Source organism: Apium graveolens, chromosome 6 (assembly GCF_009905375.1).
Source record: "Apium graveolens cultivar Ventura chromosome 6, ASM990537v1, whole genome shotgun sequence".
Taxonomy (NCBI): Eukaryota; Viridiplantae; Streptophyta; class Magnoliopsida; order Apiales; family Apiaceae; genus Apium; species Apium graveolens.
The window spans coordinates 75,235,116-75,254,999 of NC_133652.1; positions in this window are offsets into that span (position 1 = coordinate 75,235,116).

A 19,884-nucleotide genomic window follows, 5' to 3' on the forward strand; every position below is an offset into this window, starting at 1 on the left:
AACACTACAAGAGCTGTTATTCCAAAGGACGGGGCCAATTTTCTCGCCTTTGTTAACCCAACTCAAGCACTTGAAACTTCAAGTGCTTTGTAGAATTTTTCTCTGATTCTTACCTTGCAGGTGCTCTAACTGCAAACCCCGCTCTATATCTGGATATGCTTAATGAATTACGGGGAAGTGTTATTCTCACCACCACTGTGGATGTAATCCAAGCCGTGACAATGGTTGTGTCATGCAAAATTAAGGATGTGGTTGTGGAGTTTGATGCTAAGGACTTAAACAATGACCTAGGGATATCTATGGATAAACAAGTTGCAGCTCCTACCTCTCATGATATTGGAGATTTTATGGTTTTTATTCACTATGGAGACAAAATTGATCTGGAAAGGCTGAACAAGAAATATCTAAGGGGGAAATGGTCATTTATGTTTGACACTGTGATAAGGGTCTTTACTTGCAGAAAGACTGGTTATGACAATATCTCCAGTATGGTATAAAAGATAGTCTTCTCAATGGCCTATGACAGAAAAATGGATGTTGGAAGTCTGATTCTAAGTGAGCTAAGCACAAGGCTCACAATGCCCTTGGAGACTAGAGCTAAGAAAATTTTATTTCCTGGGTTTATAATATATGTCTTAAATAATAAGATAAGTGACATTCATTTAACTGAAGGTATAGATACAAGTTTAATAAGCATTCTTAAGTCAGTGTCTATAGTTCTATTTGGACAACTGAACAAGAAAAACCAAGCAGGAGTAAGTCTAAATGTCACTAACTTTATGGTAGAGAAATTTAGGACTTATACCTACCATATTCCTGACATGAGAAGTCTTGCTGCTACTAGTACAACTAAGGCTCCTGGTCCTATAAAAATAGAAAAATGGGACAACCCATAGGAGCCTTCCATAGATGAAATCAATTCTTCCAAACCACTAGATACTAGTAAGCCAACTGCTTCATCCTCTCAAAATGGTGAAGTTAGTAAAAAGAAGAGAATGTATGTAAACCTCAATTTTATCAATAAAAGTGAGGAGAGAGTTACTGAGAGTGAGAATCACCTGGTCAAGAAGCCTAGAAATAAGAAAATAGAGTTGACCATTCAATTGGCCACTTCTGCATCTTCTAAAAAAGATGCAGATTTGAATAAGGGAAGTAAACAGACTCTAGTGGCACCTTCTCAACAAGGTGTCACTATTGAACAAAGCATTCTCCCAAATGCACCATGTAAAAAGTCTGCACCCTCGCTTGAGCACTCTCAAGAGGGTGAAAGAAGTCATGGGGATGGCACACACATTGAGAGCACATCAATTGAAACTCCCTCTTTTACTCACGGGGAGTTGCCAACACTCAATGCTGAAATCACTTCTCTTAACTCTAAAATTTCTTTTTCATATAATGAAGGGCTTGAATCTACTTATCAAGCTCTGCCAAACTCCAGTGATACAGTTCTTGAAACTGTGATCACCACTCATAACCAATAATTAGATGGTGAGAGGCTACATGTTGAGGCAGACCTTGATGATACCGTCACCAATCATCAGTTCTTACTGAAGACCATGTGCATTTTACTCCACCTTCATTTTCAACTAAGCCTTCACATGACTTAAGGTATGAGAGTGATACTCCTGAGGGAGAGCTACTCAACTCATCTCCAATTCAATTGGAGGGTCAAATCCCCTCAAAACCCTAGCTGATATTGCCTTGACAATTGAAACTAATAGTACAATTTCCAATGATCTATGAAATGAGGAGGGAAGACAACAAGCACCTTCAAGTGCTAGTTCTTTGAAAGAAGAACAAGAGTTTGAGGCCATGGTACATGACAGTAACCTGGCCAACTCGCCTCCCATTCCAATAGAGGTTCAATCTCAAGGTGAACAACAGACTGTCACGACCACAGTTCTCACTGTGTGTCAAACTGTGACTTTAGTCATATGTGTCACCATCACCCCAAACACCTCAAATATAAACACTAACATTCCATCTATATCAAACCAAACACCCCTGAACCTTTTAGCACGATAGCTCCAAGATACTCAAGCTCAACTAACTTCAGTAGATGATGTTAGATATATTTGAGATGTCATGTCTAAAATGTTTCATGTTTAGTTTTCAGATCTTGACTAACAGGAAATATCAGGACTTACTGGAATCAATACTTACTGGAAGTCAGAACATAATATCAGGAATTAAGGTCATATCAGAACTTAAGTACGGGAGGACTTACAGTTAAGGAAGGAAGCTGATTTGCAGTAGAAGATCGAGACTAAAACAAAGGAAGATATGCATGGAAAGAGTTAGAGGACTGAAAGACTTGTAGAAGATATCTGATTGATATATTTTAGGAGACAGAATTATATTCCATATCAATTAGAATATATCTTGTAACTGTGTAGTATATAAACACAGCTTAGGGTTTACACTATATGTGTTATCATTATCGAGATACATTATTTATTGTAACCTAGCAGCTCTTAGTGATATTTGTTCATCACTGAGAGAGAACAGTTCCATTGTAACATAATTTATTATATTGAATATATCTGTTTACTGTTACTTGTGTTCAAGATCGATTTGATTGTAATAACACTGTATTCAACCCCCTTCTATAATATGGGGTGACCTATCAAGTGGTATCAGAGCTTATCTTTTAACACACATACAGTAAAGATCCAAACAATCATGTCTGAAGAAGCACAAACTCCAACCGAGCCCACCAAAACTGAAGAAACTAAAAACACTCAAATCCAAAGTCGATAAGAGACTATTAGGGTTCCCATACTGAGACCTTCTCATTATCCCATATGGAAAGTGAAGATGGCTATGTTTCTGGAAGCTACAGATCCAGAATACCTTGATAGGATTAATGAAGGACCATATAAGCCTACCAAGCTCTCTGTTGCAGTTGCAGATCAACCAACAAAGACCATACCCAAGGATAAAAGTGAGTATACAGCTGAAGATATCTCATCTATTTCCAAGGATGCAAGGGTAAGGCATTTGCTGCATAGTGCCATTGATAATGTCATGTCAAACAGGGTAATTAATTGAAAGACTGCAAAGGAGATATGGGATGCTTTGGAAACAAGGTGCCAGGGAACTGATGCAATCAAGAAGAACAGGAGGACCGTACTCACTCAAGAGTATGAGCACTTTGACTCAAAAGCTGATGAGTCGTTAACTGAATTATATGATAGGTTTTTCAAACTCTTGAATGATCTGTCACTGGTGGACAAGGAATATGATCTTGAAGATTCAAATCTAAAATTCCTTTTAGCTCTTCCTGAAAATTGGGATTTGAAGTCTACTACCATAAGAGACAACAATGCTCTTGATGAAACTACTCTTGATGAAATTTATGGTATGCTCAAGACTTATGAACTTGAGATGGATCAAAGGAGCAAGAGACATGGGAGAAAGTCAAGGAAAATTACTCTTAAAGCTGAGGAATCTCCTAATATGGTTGCCTCAAAAAGGGGCAAAGGAAAGGCTCTCATCATAAAGTCTGATTCAGAGTCATCATATTTTGATGATGATGATTCAGAAACTGAAAGCTTACCTGAAATGGATAATGATGCAGAGATGATGAAATTGTGTGCTCTTATGGAGAAGGGTATCATAAAGATAGCATACAGGAAATTCGGAAAGGGAAAGAAATTTTTCAGGAAAGTTGTAAGTGCTGATAAGAAAGGGTTCAAAAAGTCTGAAGGCAAAAGTGCCAAGTCTGACAGAGGAGACAACTCAAATGTTAAATGCTACAATTATGGAGAAAGAGGCCACATATCTCCTGACTGCAAGAAAGGAAAAAGTGATAAAGGCAAGGTACTTGTCACAAAGAAGAAAAGTTGGACAGAATCTTCAGATTCTGAAGATGAGGTGGATTATGGCTTGATGGCAAATGCTGATGGCAGCCCTGAAACTGCTGAATTGAAGGTACCTCAAACAACTTATACTTTTCATACTGATGATATTACTGAGTTGAGATTATATCTTAAAACCATGTTTATTAGTTACAGAGATCAAACTTTAACATGTGAAAGATTAACTTCTGAAAATCTTGCTTATAAGAAAAGGAATGACTATTTAGAAAAAGAGTAATTATGTTCCATCAAACTCAGAAAGATAGAGATGATGCTTTTTATGTTAGAGATGAAGTGCTAAAATTGAATGAATCTCTAAAAACTGAGTTAGAAAAAGAAAAAGAGATTATCAGGACTTGGACTAACTCTGGAAGAACAACTCGGAATTTATTAAGTAGTGGAAACTGGAAAGAGGGCTTAGGTTATGGAGATGATAAAAGTGAAAAAGGAATTGAATAAATTGACCCAATAGTTGTTAAACAGACTGTCAAGCTAAAGGTAAATCCTGTTAAGTTTGTAGCTAAAACTGTAAAGTCTGACTCTGAAAAGATGAAAGAGTCTGTAGCAGATTTAAGGAAAAGTCAACTTTTGACAAATTAGAACAGGATAAACCAGTTGAAATTAATATAGGCTTAATGACAAAAAAGCAGCTTAAGCATAAGCTGAAAGAGATCAGAAATGTAAACAAGGTCAAGGCAGCAAGGAAAAATAGGAATGGAAAGGAAGGTTTGAATAATAGCAATAATTATATGTCTGTTCCTAATGCTCCTAGAAAGAAATGTTATAACTATGGAAACTCTAACCATCTTGCTTCTTTTTACAGGAAGAATAAGGATATAAACTCTTTACCTCTTAGATCAGGAATTAAGAGTCAGTCTGTTAGGTTTAAGCCACAAAATCCTTGTTTTCATTGTGGTAGTTTATGGCATTCCATTTATACTTGTAAGGAATATCATAGTTTGTACTATGGTTATTATCAAATAAAACCTTCTTTAAAGAAAGTTAGCATCATTCCTTCTAGTATAAAGTCTGATGCAAAGTCTGATATAAGTTATGATAAACAGCATGTTAGCATAAACTCTGATATTAAATCCGCTGCAAATTCTAACAAACTTAAAAAGGCCAAAGGATCTAAGCAAGGCTGGGTCCTTAAAACTAACCATTAGTGGTTTTTGTGATTGCAGGGCAACATGAAAGATATCCTAGTGCTGGACAGTGGATGTTCAGGACATATGACTGGAAATAAAGCCCTGCTATCAGACTTTGTGGAGAAAGCTGGCCTAGGAGTTTCTTATGGAGATGGCAACATGAGAAAAACTCTGGGATATGGCAATATAAATCTTGGGAATGTCATCATTGAAACAGTAGCTCTTGTCTCACGACTTAAACACAATCTGCTGAGTGTGAGTCAAATCTGTGACAGAGGTAATCATGTGGATTTCTTTGAAGAACACTGTGAAGTTGTAAGCAATTCTACAGGCAAAGTGGTTCTAAAAGGTTACAGGCATGGTAACATTTATGAAGCCAGACTTTCAACAAATTTTGATGGTTCTGCAATCTGTCTGTTGAGTAGAGCATCAATTGAAGAAAGCTGGAATTGGCATAAAAGACTCTCTCATTTAAATTTTAACAATATAAATGAGCTTGTATATAAAGATCTTGTGAGAGGATTGCCAAAGTCAGTATTTGCTCCTGATGGCCTTTGTGATTCATGTCAAAAGGCAAAACAAAGAAAATCTTCATTCAAGAGCAAAACTGAATCCTCAATTCTTGAGTCTTATCACCTACTGCATGTTGATCTATTTGGTCCAATTAATGTTATGTCTGTTGCAAAGAATAAATATGCTATGGTTATAGTGGATGAGTTCACAAGATACACTTGGGTGTATTTCTTGCACAAAAAGACTGAAACTGCATCTACTCTAACTGATCATGTCAAACAGCTGGATAAATTGGTCAAAGATTCTGTTAAAATCATAAGGAGTGATAATGGCACTGAGTTCAAGAATTCAATCATGGAAGAGTTCTGCAAAGAGCATGAAATTAAACAGGAATTTTCTGCACCTGGAACTCCACAGCAAAATGGAGTTGTAGAAAGAAAGAACATGACTCTCATTGAAGCTGCACGAACTATGCTTGATGAAGCAAGGCTACCAACCTACTTTTGGGCTGAAGCTGTGCCGACTGCTTGTTTCACACAGAATGCTACACTCATAAACAAGCATGGAAAAACACCATATGAGATGGTGAAGAAAAAGAAGCCAAATTTGAAATATTTTCATGTATTTGGATGCAAGTATTTGGTTCTTAAGACTCATCCTGAACAGTTGTCAAAATTTGATCTAAAAGCCGATGAAGGAATTTTTGTTGGATATCCACTTTCCACAAAAGCCTTCAGAGTCTACAATTTAAGAACAAGGGTTGTCATGGAATCTATCAATGTATCTTTTGATGATAAGAAGATTACTGGACTTGAAGATTTTAATGATCATGATCAGCTGAGATTTGAAAATGAAGATTTAAATTCTGATTCTGCAAGTTCTGATGACTTAAATCCTGATTCTGTAAGTTCTGATGGGTTAAAGTCTGATGTCATTGAAACTGTGGTAACTACTCCAAGGGAAAATGCACCTGTCCAGGGGGAGAAAGCTGAAGATCCTACCACAACTCAAGACTCTCAAGAAGCATCAGAACCTGTCACTGGCTCTTCAAGTTCTGATGAACCAAATTCTGATAATTCTAGAAACTCTGATTCTTCAAATCCTGATGGATCTAACTCAAATTCTGAAGTCTCAGATTCATAACTACAGGGGGAGCATCAGAAAATGTTGATGGAGACAGCATGGATCATGGGGGAGGATCCAGTTCTAGAGAACAACTTCCATCTGCAAGAAAGTGGACTAAGGCCCATACACCTGACTTAATAATTGGAGATCCTGAAGCATGTGTCAGAACTAGAACTGCAACATCAAATGAATATCTCTATCATTCTTTTCTATCTCAGACTGAACCAAAGAAAGTGGAAGAAGCTCTTCAAGATGCTGATTGGGTGCAAGCAATACAGGAAGAGTTAAATGAATTTGAAAGAAATAAAGTCTAGACCTTAGTGCCAAGACCAAAGAACAGATCAGTTGTTGGCACAAAATGGGTGTTCAGAAACAAAAATGACAGTGATGACGTAATTACAAGGAACAAAGCAAGGCTGGTTGCTAAGGGTTACTCTCAACAGGAGGGTATTGATTATGATGAAACATTTGCACCAGTTGCTAGATTGGAAGCTATAAGAATCTTTTTGGCTTATGTTGCTCACAAAAAGTTCAAAGTCTTTCAAATGGATGTGAAAAGTGCTTTTCTCAATGGAGAATTGGAGGAAGAGGTATATGTTGAACAACCTCCAGGCTTTGTAGATCCTAAATTTCCCAATCATGTCTACAGGCTTGACAAAGCACTTTATGGGCTTAAGCAAGCTCCAAGAGCATGGTTTGAGACTTTAGCTCAATTTTTTCTGGAAAGTGGATTTAACAGAGGCACAATTGAAAAGACTTTATTCTACCTCAACCATGGAAATGACTTACTTCTGGTACAAATATATGTTGCTGATGTCATTTTTGGTTCTACAAATACAAAGCTCTGTGAAAGATTTTCCAACCTAATGCAGTCAAGATATCAAATGAGTATGCTGGGAGAGTTGAGTTAGTTTCTAGGACTTCAAGTCAAACAAACTGAAGATGGTACTTTCATCAGTCAATCTAAGTACACCAGAAATCTACTCAAGAAATTTGGAATGCAAGACAGTTCTACTACTTCAACTCCCATGGCCACTGCAACCAAGTTAGATAAAGATACTGGTTCATCAGTAGATATTACTAACTACAGAGGTATGATTGGCTCTTTACTCTATTTAACTGCAAGTAGATCTGATATCATGTATGCTACCTGTCTTTGTGCAAGATTTCAAGCTGATCCAAGAGAACCTCATCTAATAGCTGTGAAAAGAATTTTCAAGTACCTCAAGGGTACAACTGATCTAGGATTGTGGTATCCTAGAGAATCAGATTTTAAGCTAATAGGTTACTCAGATGCAGATTTTGCAGGATGCAAAATAGACAGGAAAAGCACTAGTGGAAGCTGCCAATTTCTTGGAGGCAGATTGGTTTCTTGGTTTAGTAAGAAACAAAAATCAATTTCCACATCAACTGCAGAAGCAGAATACATTGCTACAGGAAGCTGTTGTGAACAGATTCTTTGGATGAAGAATCGGTTACTGGATTATGGGTTATAATTTTCTAAAATCCCTATTTACTGTGATGATCAAAGTGCTATTGCTATGACAGGTAATCCAGTTCAACACTCAATGACAAAGCACATCAACATAAGGTACCATTTCATAAGGGAACATGTGATGGAAGGTACAGTGGAATTCCATTTTGTTCCAACAGATCAACAACTGGCAGATATCTTCACAAAACCACTATGTGAAGCTACTTTTACAAGACTGGTAAATGAACTTGGAATGATTTCAGGTTTTTTCTCTAAATCTGCTTAGTTTTTGTTCTCATACATCAGACTTTATGATCAATGTTTACATATTGTCTTATCTTCATGTAATCTGTTCTTAAATTGAAATTCATTAAATGTTGATTGTTATCTGATGTGGATCTATATACTCTGATAGTGTTTTGAATGTTCTGTGACTATTCAATCCAATGAGGATTAATGTACTAGATGCTGACCTAGTAGTCTTTAACATACTAGAAATCCCATGGTTGAATTAGTTGTTTATGTGGAAACTCATTAACACAGGCAAATTCTGATTTAGAGCTTAGTCAAATTTACTTTGTGTATCTTATTACTAAGTCACAAACTAGATTCTTGCTTCTCATCTGTCAAATTCTGATGTCAGTAAATCTTAAGGATGAACCACATCCTTGATAAGCCTCACTTATCTGAAGAAAAGAAAAGAAAAGAAAATTGAAGTCAGGTACTCCTTTGAGATCTAGAGTAAATATGTGGATGGAAAGACCCAAGTGCATTCCTGGTATTAAGTGATATGCATTAAAAAAGCAAATAAATTTTTCTTGGTGACTTTTCACATTCTCTGATTACTGGAGAAATACTCTGATAATAGCATAAATTCTGATAGCAGTCGTGACTCATTTACACTGAGAAGCCACTATGAAAAAGAATGTTAAAAGATGCATAAAATGAGCACAAACAGCTGAGGTGGATTCTTGCATAAATTTATTCTATAGTAGACTTCATTATTAATGACAGATTTTAAGCACCTTTCTTAGTTATGCCTTATTTCTATGTTGTACTGAAGTTTATCAGACTTTAATCTTTATCTGATATTTTCTTAAATGCACACACTCTCACTCCATATGAATGATGAAAATTACTGTGGTGATTAAGTTGTTTTAGATAAATAGTTAAGTGTCATTTGCATAAATTTTGAGGATAAGTTCTGATGGAAATTCTGATGATTAAACTCTGAAGAAAACAAGTCAGTATTTGTATGAAGAATCACAGATACAAACATTCATTTTTTGAGTAAAGAAGCTATGTTCTAATGACTGTTAAGATCTGATAATAGTCAAGTTCTGATATTAAATCCTGATAGAAACTCTGATGCTTACGTGGCATTATTTGTTACTTGACTTATTTGTGATAAATACTAAAACGGTCATATTTAATCAGAATATAATTAGGTGAGATAAAACAGTCATAATCATTTGGGTTAGTGGTAAACGTGTTTTTTTTTAAAAACTGCATGTGCACGGTAATTATTGCTTATTTCTCGTGCCCACTAATTCCTGCTTTAACTTTTTACTGACTGTTCACACGTTGCTAGGTGTAAATTGTATGCCATGCTTCAAAAATATAACTGTTGAGTGGAGAGAGTATATTTGGGAGTTAAAAGATTTTCTAATCTTTTACCTACTTTTCTATCCTTAATCTCTCTAATTTTCTCTCTCTCTAATATTCTCTGAAGCTCTTTTTCTTATAGGACTTTTATCAAACACCTTGCAAACACTCTCTTTCTCACTTAATTTATTTCAGAAATGGCACCAAAAGATTTGATTTTTAATGGAGCTAAGTTTATTCCTAACAATTATTTGGCCATTCTTAGCAAGGATGAAGCTCCATCGGAACTTCACTTTATTTAAGACTTCCTTGCTAACTCCGATATTGGGTATGCTTTGACCCAACCTGAAGTAATCTCTGGAACTCAAGTGTTGGAGTTTTGGAGATGTGGCACATATGATGATGGTGGTGCTCATGGGTCCCCAAGTATCATCTTTTCAACAGGGGAGGATGAACATGTAGTGACTGTGGCTACAGTACGCCAAGCACTGCAGTTGCCTGAGAACTACACTTATACAACTATTGAGGAGCCAATTCTTCAACAACTAATGGCTAGTCTGGGGTATGAAAAGACATTGGCAAAGTTGGGTCAATTGAAGAGATCTCACATAAGAAGGGAATGGAGTTTCTTCTTCAACTGCATCACAAAGGCTTTCACAAACAAATATTCTAATTTTAATGCAATCCCAATCCTCAGTCAACAAATCGGGTATGCTCTCATTAATCAAACTGATTTTGATTATGCAAGTGCTATTTTAGGCTTTATTGGGGATAGGATGACAGAAGATAGAAATACTGTTTACTTTGCTAGATTTTGTCAACTTATTTATAGTGTTTGTTGTTCTGATAAGCCCCAATTAGCTAGTGAGTCAATTCCACCGTTTAGACTAGCTAAATGAGCTTTTAATGACTTATTATCTACTGATAATAAGAAGGCTGTGTTGATACCCCTCCAAATTCCCATATCTGTCAAAAAAGCCTTAATAAACTATGATCCAGTTACATATACTGCACTACATCCTGATGTCCAACCATCTGAACCTCAACCATCAGCACCTACCACCACTACACAAACACCTCAAACTTCACAACCACAACCACAACCAACCATCAGGACATACTTCAAACCAACATAATCATCTCAAACTCAACCATTAGCACATACTATCAGACCTTCATCTTCCAGGCCTAAGAGGGCAAAGTCTGTCCTTCAACCTCCATAAAAGAGAAGGAAGATGATTCTCAGGGATGAATCTGATAGTGAAGAGGAGTCAGTACAGGTTCATGCTTCAGAACCTGTGACAGTTGAAGCTGAGAATGTTACTTCTCAGAAAGAAACTGCAGCTCAAAGTTCTGATACTTTGAAGAGGAAATCTGTAAATTCTGATGCTGAAACAACAACTCCTTCATTGGCAGGGAGATTGAAGAAAATGAGGGCAAAGAGGTATAATGCTAAATCTCCATCTGAAGATACTGCAGAAGCTGAGGAAGGGGATCAGGAATCTCTGATCTCAAAAGAGCTAATTATAATTGAATCTCTGCCACCTCCAGCTAAAGACCAAGACACTGTTCCTGATACAGTGCTAACACCTCCTGTCTCTCCTATTGAAGCTACAGATGATGCTGAAGAACAAGCTACAAATTCTGAAATAGATATTCATAATTTGAATATACCCAATGTTCTTTATCTGGAAGCTCCATCAACAGAAGCTCAACAATCTCCAGTTCAATCTCCAATCTTAAATGCTGAGATACCAACTCCACCTGTTTCTCCAAAGCATGCTAAAATTCCAACAGTAGATGAGGTTATTCCTGAATCTCCAGTTGCCTCACACACTGTTGTTCTGTCAGAACATAATGAATCTTCTTCAAGTTCTGAATACAGTGTTTCTGTTGAGACTCCAGCTCCCATTCTGGGAAAGGAAGCACTTGTAAAGAAGTTTATTGAGCATGATGCACCTATACCTTGGGAGGATACTCGCAGGGGAGTTGAGTGGACCAAGGAGTAGAATGATTCTGAATTCATTCCAAGCTCTAACATTCTAACAGAGCATGTATCAAAAGCTGATGAGTTATTATCAATTTCTGATTTCAAGACACAGCTTAAGATCACTGCTCTCTCTACCAAGCATCTTCAAAGTCTTCACTCTCAAACTCAAGAAAAGGTTGACAAACTTCTGGAAAAGGCTGAAAAGCTAGATATTGAATCCAAGCTTGATAAAAAGAGGTTTATCAGACCTATTTCTGAGAAGGTAGAAGCAATTGAGAAAGCTCAAGAGAAGCAACATGCCCAAATTTCAGAGGTCCTACAAAATCTAGCTTCTCAGCAAACTCAGTTGAATGAAATTCAATCTGCAGTAGAACTTCTCCTCTCACTCCTACTACCTGATGATGCCAAAAAGGGGGATAAGATAGTTAAGTCCAAATGCTCAGATGATCAAATACTGAAGAAGACAGATGATGAAACTGATGACCAGGGAAACCCTAGTCAGGGTAGAGGTCAAGCTCAGAGTAAACAAAGCAGCAAAGTGAAACTAAACTCTGATGCAAGCAAATCTTTTACTCAAAAGAAGACAAGTTCTGAAGCTGCTCAAACTGAAAATCTGATAGCAAGTACTGAAATTCAAAATATGAGATCAAGTTCTGATGAGAAAAGTCTGATAAAGCCTGATGTTCTGATACAAGGTGGAAGTCAAGATTCTCAAAAGTTCATGCAAACTCTGAAGCTCAAGGGAAAGCAGACTACTGTCTACTACAAAGATCCCAAGATTCAGACACTTGATAAAGAAATTGCTAGAAGATTGTTTCTGAAACATAATCCAGGAATGGATTTAGATAATCTCAAGGAGGAAGAAGCTAGATTTAAAGCTGAAAAGACAAATATAAAGCCAAAAGCTTCTGTTGCAAAGAAACCTCCAAGGCCTAAGGAGAAAGGTATTGTGATTAAAGAGAAGACAATTTCTGAGGCATCAAAGCCCAAAACAAGATCACAATCTGAGATTGATCTTAAATGGAAAGGAAAGGAAAAGGTTGATGAACCTATAAAGTTTCAAAAGAGGAAAATTCCTTCAGTTGTGATAGATCCTGTCTATCAAACTACAATTCATGATGATGATACTCTGACTAAAGTAGATGTTCAAACTCTGAAAAGAAAGAAGATTTCTGAAGAATCAAAGACAAACTCTGACAAAGCTCAAGTTGTTCAGAGTGAAGAACAGCAAGCAAAAGCAAAAGCAGCAAGTTCTGATAAAGTCAAGAAGTTAACCTCTGACAGTGCTCAAGTTGATTTAGACAAAATGGAAGTAGTTGATAAAAAGAAACTTCTGTGGAAAAATGTCAAACCATCAGATCCAAAGAAAAGCCAATTGCTGTATGATTTCATTTATATTGGGTTAAATGCTAGAGAACCAAGAGACAGGGCTGGACTAGGTTCTGATGAAGCTAAAATCAAAACAGGACTTGAAGTTGCTACAAGAGATCCAATTTTACTAACTGATAAACCGCTTGAAGATGTTACTCAGAAACACCTTAACAAGGTTATCTCTGTTCAAGTGGTACTGGATGCTCATGATAAGCACAACATCAAAGAAAATCTGATTCTATTTCTTGAAGATGGAATGACATATCAGATGTCAGAATTAGATGTACTGAACAAAACTATGAAAGAACTTCAATTCTTTCATTACCTTTTAGAGGTAAAGTCTGATATTACCAGGGGATGGTCAAACTTCATATTGAAGATCATCAGAGATAAAGCAAGAATTTCTAGTTCAAGATTTACAGAATTCATTCCATGTATTGTTGAAGATGATGGAAGTGAAATTCCTATGAAGAAGGATTCTGCTAAGCTTGAGGTAATACTGAAAGAGAAATGTTTATGCTACAATGAAGACTCTTCTCATCCTAGGGTAATAAGACTAGACAATGGTTTAGAAAGAAACCATATCTCTGCTATAAGGACTGCAATCTATCAGATTGGAAGTCAGAATGAAGAGATGAAGCAAGTCAAGACTACACTATCTCAAGTCCTGAGGATTAAAGAAGAAAAGCTGATATCACACTTTGTTAATAATCATTATGGATTCAGATTGACTCAGTGAGATTGGTAAAAGCTACAAGGACTATAAGTTGTAGTTAGTAATTCAGTTAAACTCTTAATGCATTTGTACTTAAATGTTTTTGACATCATCAAATCTATTAACTTGTATATTTTGCATAATTTACAAGTTGAGGGAGTTTGGTAGATATATTTGAGATGTCATGTCTAAAATGTTTCATGTTTAGTTTTCAGATCTTGACTAACAGGAAATATCAGGACTTACTGGAATCAGTACTTACTGGAAGTCAGAACATAATATCAGGACTTAAGGTCATATCAGAACTTAAGTACGAGAGGACTTACTGTTAAGGAAGGAAGCTGATTTGCAGTAGAAGATCGAGACTAAAACAAAGGAAGATATGCATGGAAAGAGTTAGAGGACTGAAAGACTTGTAGAAGATATCTGATTGATATATTTTAGGAGACAGAATTATATTCCATATCAATTAGAATATATCTTGTAACTGTGTAGTATATAAACACAACTTAGGGTTTACACTATATGTGTTATCATTATCGAGATACATTATTTATTGTAACCTAGCAGCTCTTAGTGATATTTGTTCATCACTGCGAGAGAACAATTCCATTGTAACAGAATTTATTATATTGAATATATATGTTTACTGTTACTTGTGTTCAAGATCGATTTAATTGTAATAACACTGTATTCAACCCCCTTCTACAGTGTTGTGTGACCTAACAGTTGATATGCTTGTGGATCAATTGGAAGGCCTTGCCAACATTGCTCAACAATTATTGACCTCATGCATATCCAATCATTATTATCAAGCTATTCTCTTGGCTCATAAAGAAGATGTTGAAGATAAAATTATGGATGCAACTGAACAAGATGGCAATGTTGATGCATGACTATCAAAAATCATTCACCATAGACATAGAGGAGGCCTTGTCAAGGTTTAGGGAGGATTATGTCACTATTTTGGGTTACAATGACAAGGTGATTACTTCTCAGGAAGTGTATGATGCCATCACAGAAGATAACAAGGCCCAACTCAAAGCATTCAATTATATTGGGAAATCATTGGAGAAAACTCTGGATGGTCATCAAAAAAACATAGTAAAGATGGTGAGAAAGAAGATTGATGAACTCCTACCAAAACAGCTAGAGGTCAAACAACAACTCAACAAGTTTTCTAAGAAGTTGTCTACTCTGACACTTTCAAACATAGAATCCAGTATCAAGCAGCTAAGGGGGTCATTTCTAGCCGTACATACAGTTCCGCATAATCAAATATCTTAGAAAAATGATAAAAGGTCAAGTTTGATCAACTTCACAAAGCTAGGTATGAACCCTCTGCTTTGATGGCTGAAGAAATAAGAAGGGTGGTTCAGGAAAGCATTGGTGGTGGACTGTCTTATATTTCATCTTCTTCAACTCCTCAACTTCAACCTCTACAAGCCAATATTGTTGAACTTCAATCATCCAACACAAGCCTGGTTTTTCAAGTCAATCATCTAACAACACAAGTGCAAAGTCAGCAAAATGACATCCAATCATTGATAGACTCCAAAAATTACTTTCAAATACAGACAAGTATGTCACTGGGAGCTATCATGGGGGATTTAAAGATTTCACTTCAAGAAACCCCAAAAATTTTCAGGGCTCAAATCTCTCAAAACCCTATTCAGCTTGCTAACAAGCCTAAAGGGAAGATGGAGAAAGAGCCCAAGATAAAATCTACAACTCAAGAGGAGGTTGGTATGGAAGAGAGATCAAGAAGGCAGCTGAAGGCTCTTGATTAAACAAGGAGTTTGGTGAACTTCTAGAGTGTCTGAGAGTCTTGGTAAACCATAACCACAACACATATAAGAGAGTTGTTGACAACAATATAAATTTCTTGAGGGTGATTCTAGGCACTAAGGAAATAATGAAGGAAAAGAGAGTTGTGGTCAACATCAAAGATGTTGGAGTTGATAGGTGTAGCAGGTCTCTTTATCATTTCTAAAATTTATGAGAGCCTCAGAACTGCACATCTTTATCAACAAAGTTAAAGTGATGATTCCAGAAGACACTCTTTTACTAAAAGAACCCAAATCAGGACAAGAAGGATCTTTTCCTGAAGCCTATCTTAAGCCTAGCAAAGGAGTGGTTTACAAATGCCCAACTACCTGAAAATGCAAACACTTTCATATTCCTAAATATTGTGTTATAGGAAACAAGAAATTGATGATGATGTTGGAGACATGGTTGAAGTTGAAGAAGATCAAGTTTGTTGAAGATCTTGAGATGATCACCCTCCCGGGGAGACAAATAAACAATGCTAATAGCTTGCTACATAAAATTGCTATAAATGATAAAGATAAGAATAAGGATGATGATGAGCAAAAGAAGGATGAGCATAAATCTTTCGGCTCAAATCCTAGTCACTCTTGCAAAGACAGTGGGAGACATAAGGATGAAAAGAGTAGAAAGGATGAGAAGAAAGGGAGTGATAAAGATGATGACAAGAAAAGGAGTAATATGGATGGAGGAAAGAAGAAACCACATGACAAACATGAGGAAGATGCCAAGAAAACACCAAACATACAAAAACCTACAGCTCAATACTATATAAAGAGAAGGGAAGCTCATAAAACCAATAAGAAAATTCCTAGCCAATCCAAAACTCCATCTTTCCAAGCCTCAAAGCCAAAGTACCTTTACAAACTAACAACCAACTCTCTTCTAATAAACACTATCCAAATCAACCAAGTCACATTGAAGATGTAACGATTGCGAAATTACGCTTGTATTATATCATAATAAATATGAATTATGTGTTTTATTATGTCATTAAGTGTGTTTAGTCGTAAAACCCTAGATGGTATGTGCTATATATGTTCTGTGTCATCGGGATATTTTCCGGGTATTTATCGGGTATTTTATTTTGTGTTAAATGTTTTTATATCAAAAGTTATACAGCCCAAACTTCGTTTTAATAGCTGATATTTCATATAAAATAATTGGCGTTATTTTGCCTAGAATGGCCTATACCATATCGATATTCTGAACATCCAGTTAGTTTAGAAATTTTCTCGTTTCGCGAAAAATGACTTTTTCGGGCCCCTTCGGGTGCTAAAAACCCCACAAAAATCACATTTTTATTTTTATAAAATCATGGGACTTTCAAATATTCCATTTATTTGTATTTTTGGATTATTCACAATTTTTGGGAATTTTTGGCATATATTTTGTATTTGTTGGATATTTTAAAATTAAAAGTTAATACCCAAAAATTATTAATTAAGGGCCAATTAATTCTATTTAGGGATATAATTAGGGCCTAAATTTTAATTAGGGGTATTTTTATTACTACTATAAATAGATGAATTTTTATTAATTAATTATAAAATAATCATTAAAAATATTTATTTCTGAAAAATTATATTGGGGGTGAGAAGAGTGTTCTTAGATTTGCTCGAAAATCAAACACTGATCTTGAGAGTTTCTGAAATCCAAACCATATCATGTGAGTATCCAAATTGATCATCTTGATCTCCTCTATCTGTTTATGCAATCAGTTTCACATTTTGATTCTTAGATTTTAAATTCGTAAATTAGGGTTCTTGACTGTGATTTAGGGCTTTTTGATTCTGGGGTTATGTGATGAAATCGATCACTTGTATAGCTTCTTATAGTTGTTTATGATTGATTTGCACCAATTATATCGTCAAATGATAGCCTGAAGTCACAGTACATGTTTTAGGGTTTATGTAAATTTTTATTTAATCGTTTATAAATGTTCTAAGCTTTATTTTAAGCTATAATTTGTGGATTTTCATGTACGAAATTATAAAATCGAGTTTTGGCCAGAATTTTGTTTGATTTGATCGGAAACTGAGTTGTAGGGGTTATCATAATTAGATGTTGTTCTGGTTGAAATCCTTGAATGTTTTTGAACGAAATCGAGGTTGAAATCGATCCAAACAATGCCCAAAATCATGCGTAATCGACTCGTCGGACCTGAACGTCGAGCTTACCGGCGATGGTTGCGGTGTTGGCCGGAGACGGCGAAGCCATGGTCATTAAGGGTGACTCGGGCGGTGATTGTGTTGCTACGGTACTGGAGAAGGCAAACGATGTTATAATTGATCAAAATCGACTCGATTCAGGGTGAATTAAGTTGCCGGATCTGGGTTTTGGCCGTCGGGTTTAAACCGACCGGCGAACCCTATTGATTTTTGGTGACCCGGATTCAAACCCGGTTCCAACCTGGTTTTGATCCGGTTTTCCCCAATTCCAATTGCAAAAACTTGTTTCTGAATTATTTTATTTTACTTTTATTCTATAAATTCAAAATTCAGTTTTATTTAATCAATAAAATCAATTAATTAATTTGATTAATTACTTGATTTATTTTACAAATAAATCGGAATTGTTTTATTATTTTAAAAATTTGAAACTTTTATTTATTTATTTATTATTTATTTCTTATTTACTTATTATTTATTTAAATTGATTAAGTATTTGATAATTAATCAGTTTATTTAAATAATTTGTAATAAATTTATTTTAAATCCAAAAAATTATGAAAAAATCATTTTTAATTCTGATTTTTTCCTAAATAATCATTTAAAAATATATTTGAGGTTCAATTATTTTGAATAATTAATTACTTTGAATAATAATATTTATTCTTATTTATTGAATAATAATTGAACCGTTTATCCCATTTAATCGAAACGAAAGCCCTTAGACTCAGAAAAATGATATATTTTCAATAAAAATAGTTGTAAATCTTAATTTCTTTCAGGGATGAGTCGGCTTTCGATATTTATTTATTTATAGACCTTATTAATTATAGAGACGAGTCCAATAAATTCCAAAAATTAGGAAATAAGTCAGATGTTGTTCGATAATGCGAATATTGATCCGATTTCGATTCTAAAAATGTTTTAAAGCCTAAAATGACTATCTGACTTATGTACTATGTGATTTATGTGGTTAATCGAGTCCTAATTTTTAGATATTTATTATACAAGTCAGTTAGAATCGTATGGGTAGACGATAAGAGCAGTGTAAAGTCGAATATATATTCGATTAAGACACGAGTCGACTAAATAAGTATCTTTATTTGATAGATACGACTCCAGCAAGGCGGATCAAGCCAGTGTTCGGGAACTATGATATACCTAAAGTAGATCGTATATCAGGAAAGTTTTTCTCCTATTCGAAATCCGGAATAGTGAATTGCTTTATGTTATTCAAATTCTCAACCCGATAATATTGATAATTCATGTTCACAAACACTGATACACAATTACTGTTTCCCTAGATGATATTTTACTTTAGTTCCTAGTTTCTTTAAATAAGTTGAATACTCTATTCATATTCCAATAGATTATGCAGTACTTATATCATGATGTATATCTCAATGATTGAGATGGCATCGAAGCATACCGATAGTTCCGGATGCTTGTCCTATGGACTGGATGGTTATGATTAGGGCCAATAATGAACTGGACCCTTGAATGAATTAAGGAGGCCGAAAACGAGCATGGGTACCTTATTATGATGTGGGTCTATGTGAATAACATGATTTCGTACTATATCTGACTAATCAGCAGAATACAATACTGTGATTATGAGTCCAGTCTAATTCATTGGTAATCGCCGATAGCGGCCTTCATTATTCCTTGCAAAAATATATGGTTGCTCAAACAAACAGATTACCGGTTCATTTAATATTCATTTAATACTATATATATTGGGAACTTGTTGAGCAATTATGGCTCACCCTTTTGGTGTTACTCATTTTGTTTTTAGTAAAGGCAGAAAATGAAATCTATTCGGACTCACGTGGTAAAGAAACGAGTCAAAAGGAGGGACACTCTGGCACCAAGGGTGCTAATCCCGATTCAAGAAGAGAGTTTTGAACTACCGGAGCATGTGTAATGTAGACAGATGTAATAAATGTTTGAATAAAAGGAATTTAGTTATAAAATATGTGTAGATAATTGGTTTATAATAAAGAGAGCTTTGTAGAGATTTTAATCTGGGATTGTAATAAAGTAGTGAATTGTTCTTGTCTCCGTACTTTAACCTTAAAGATCTTG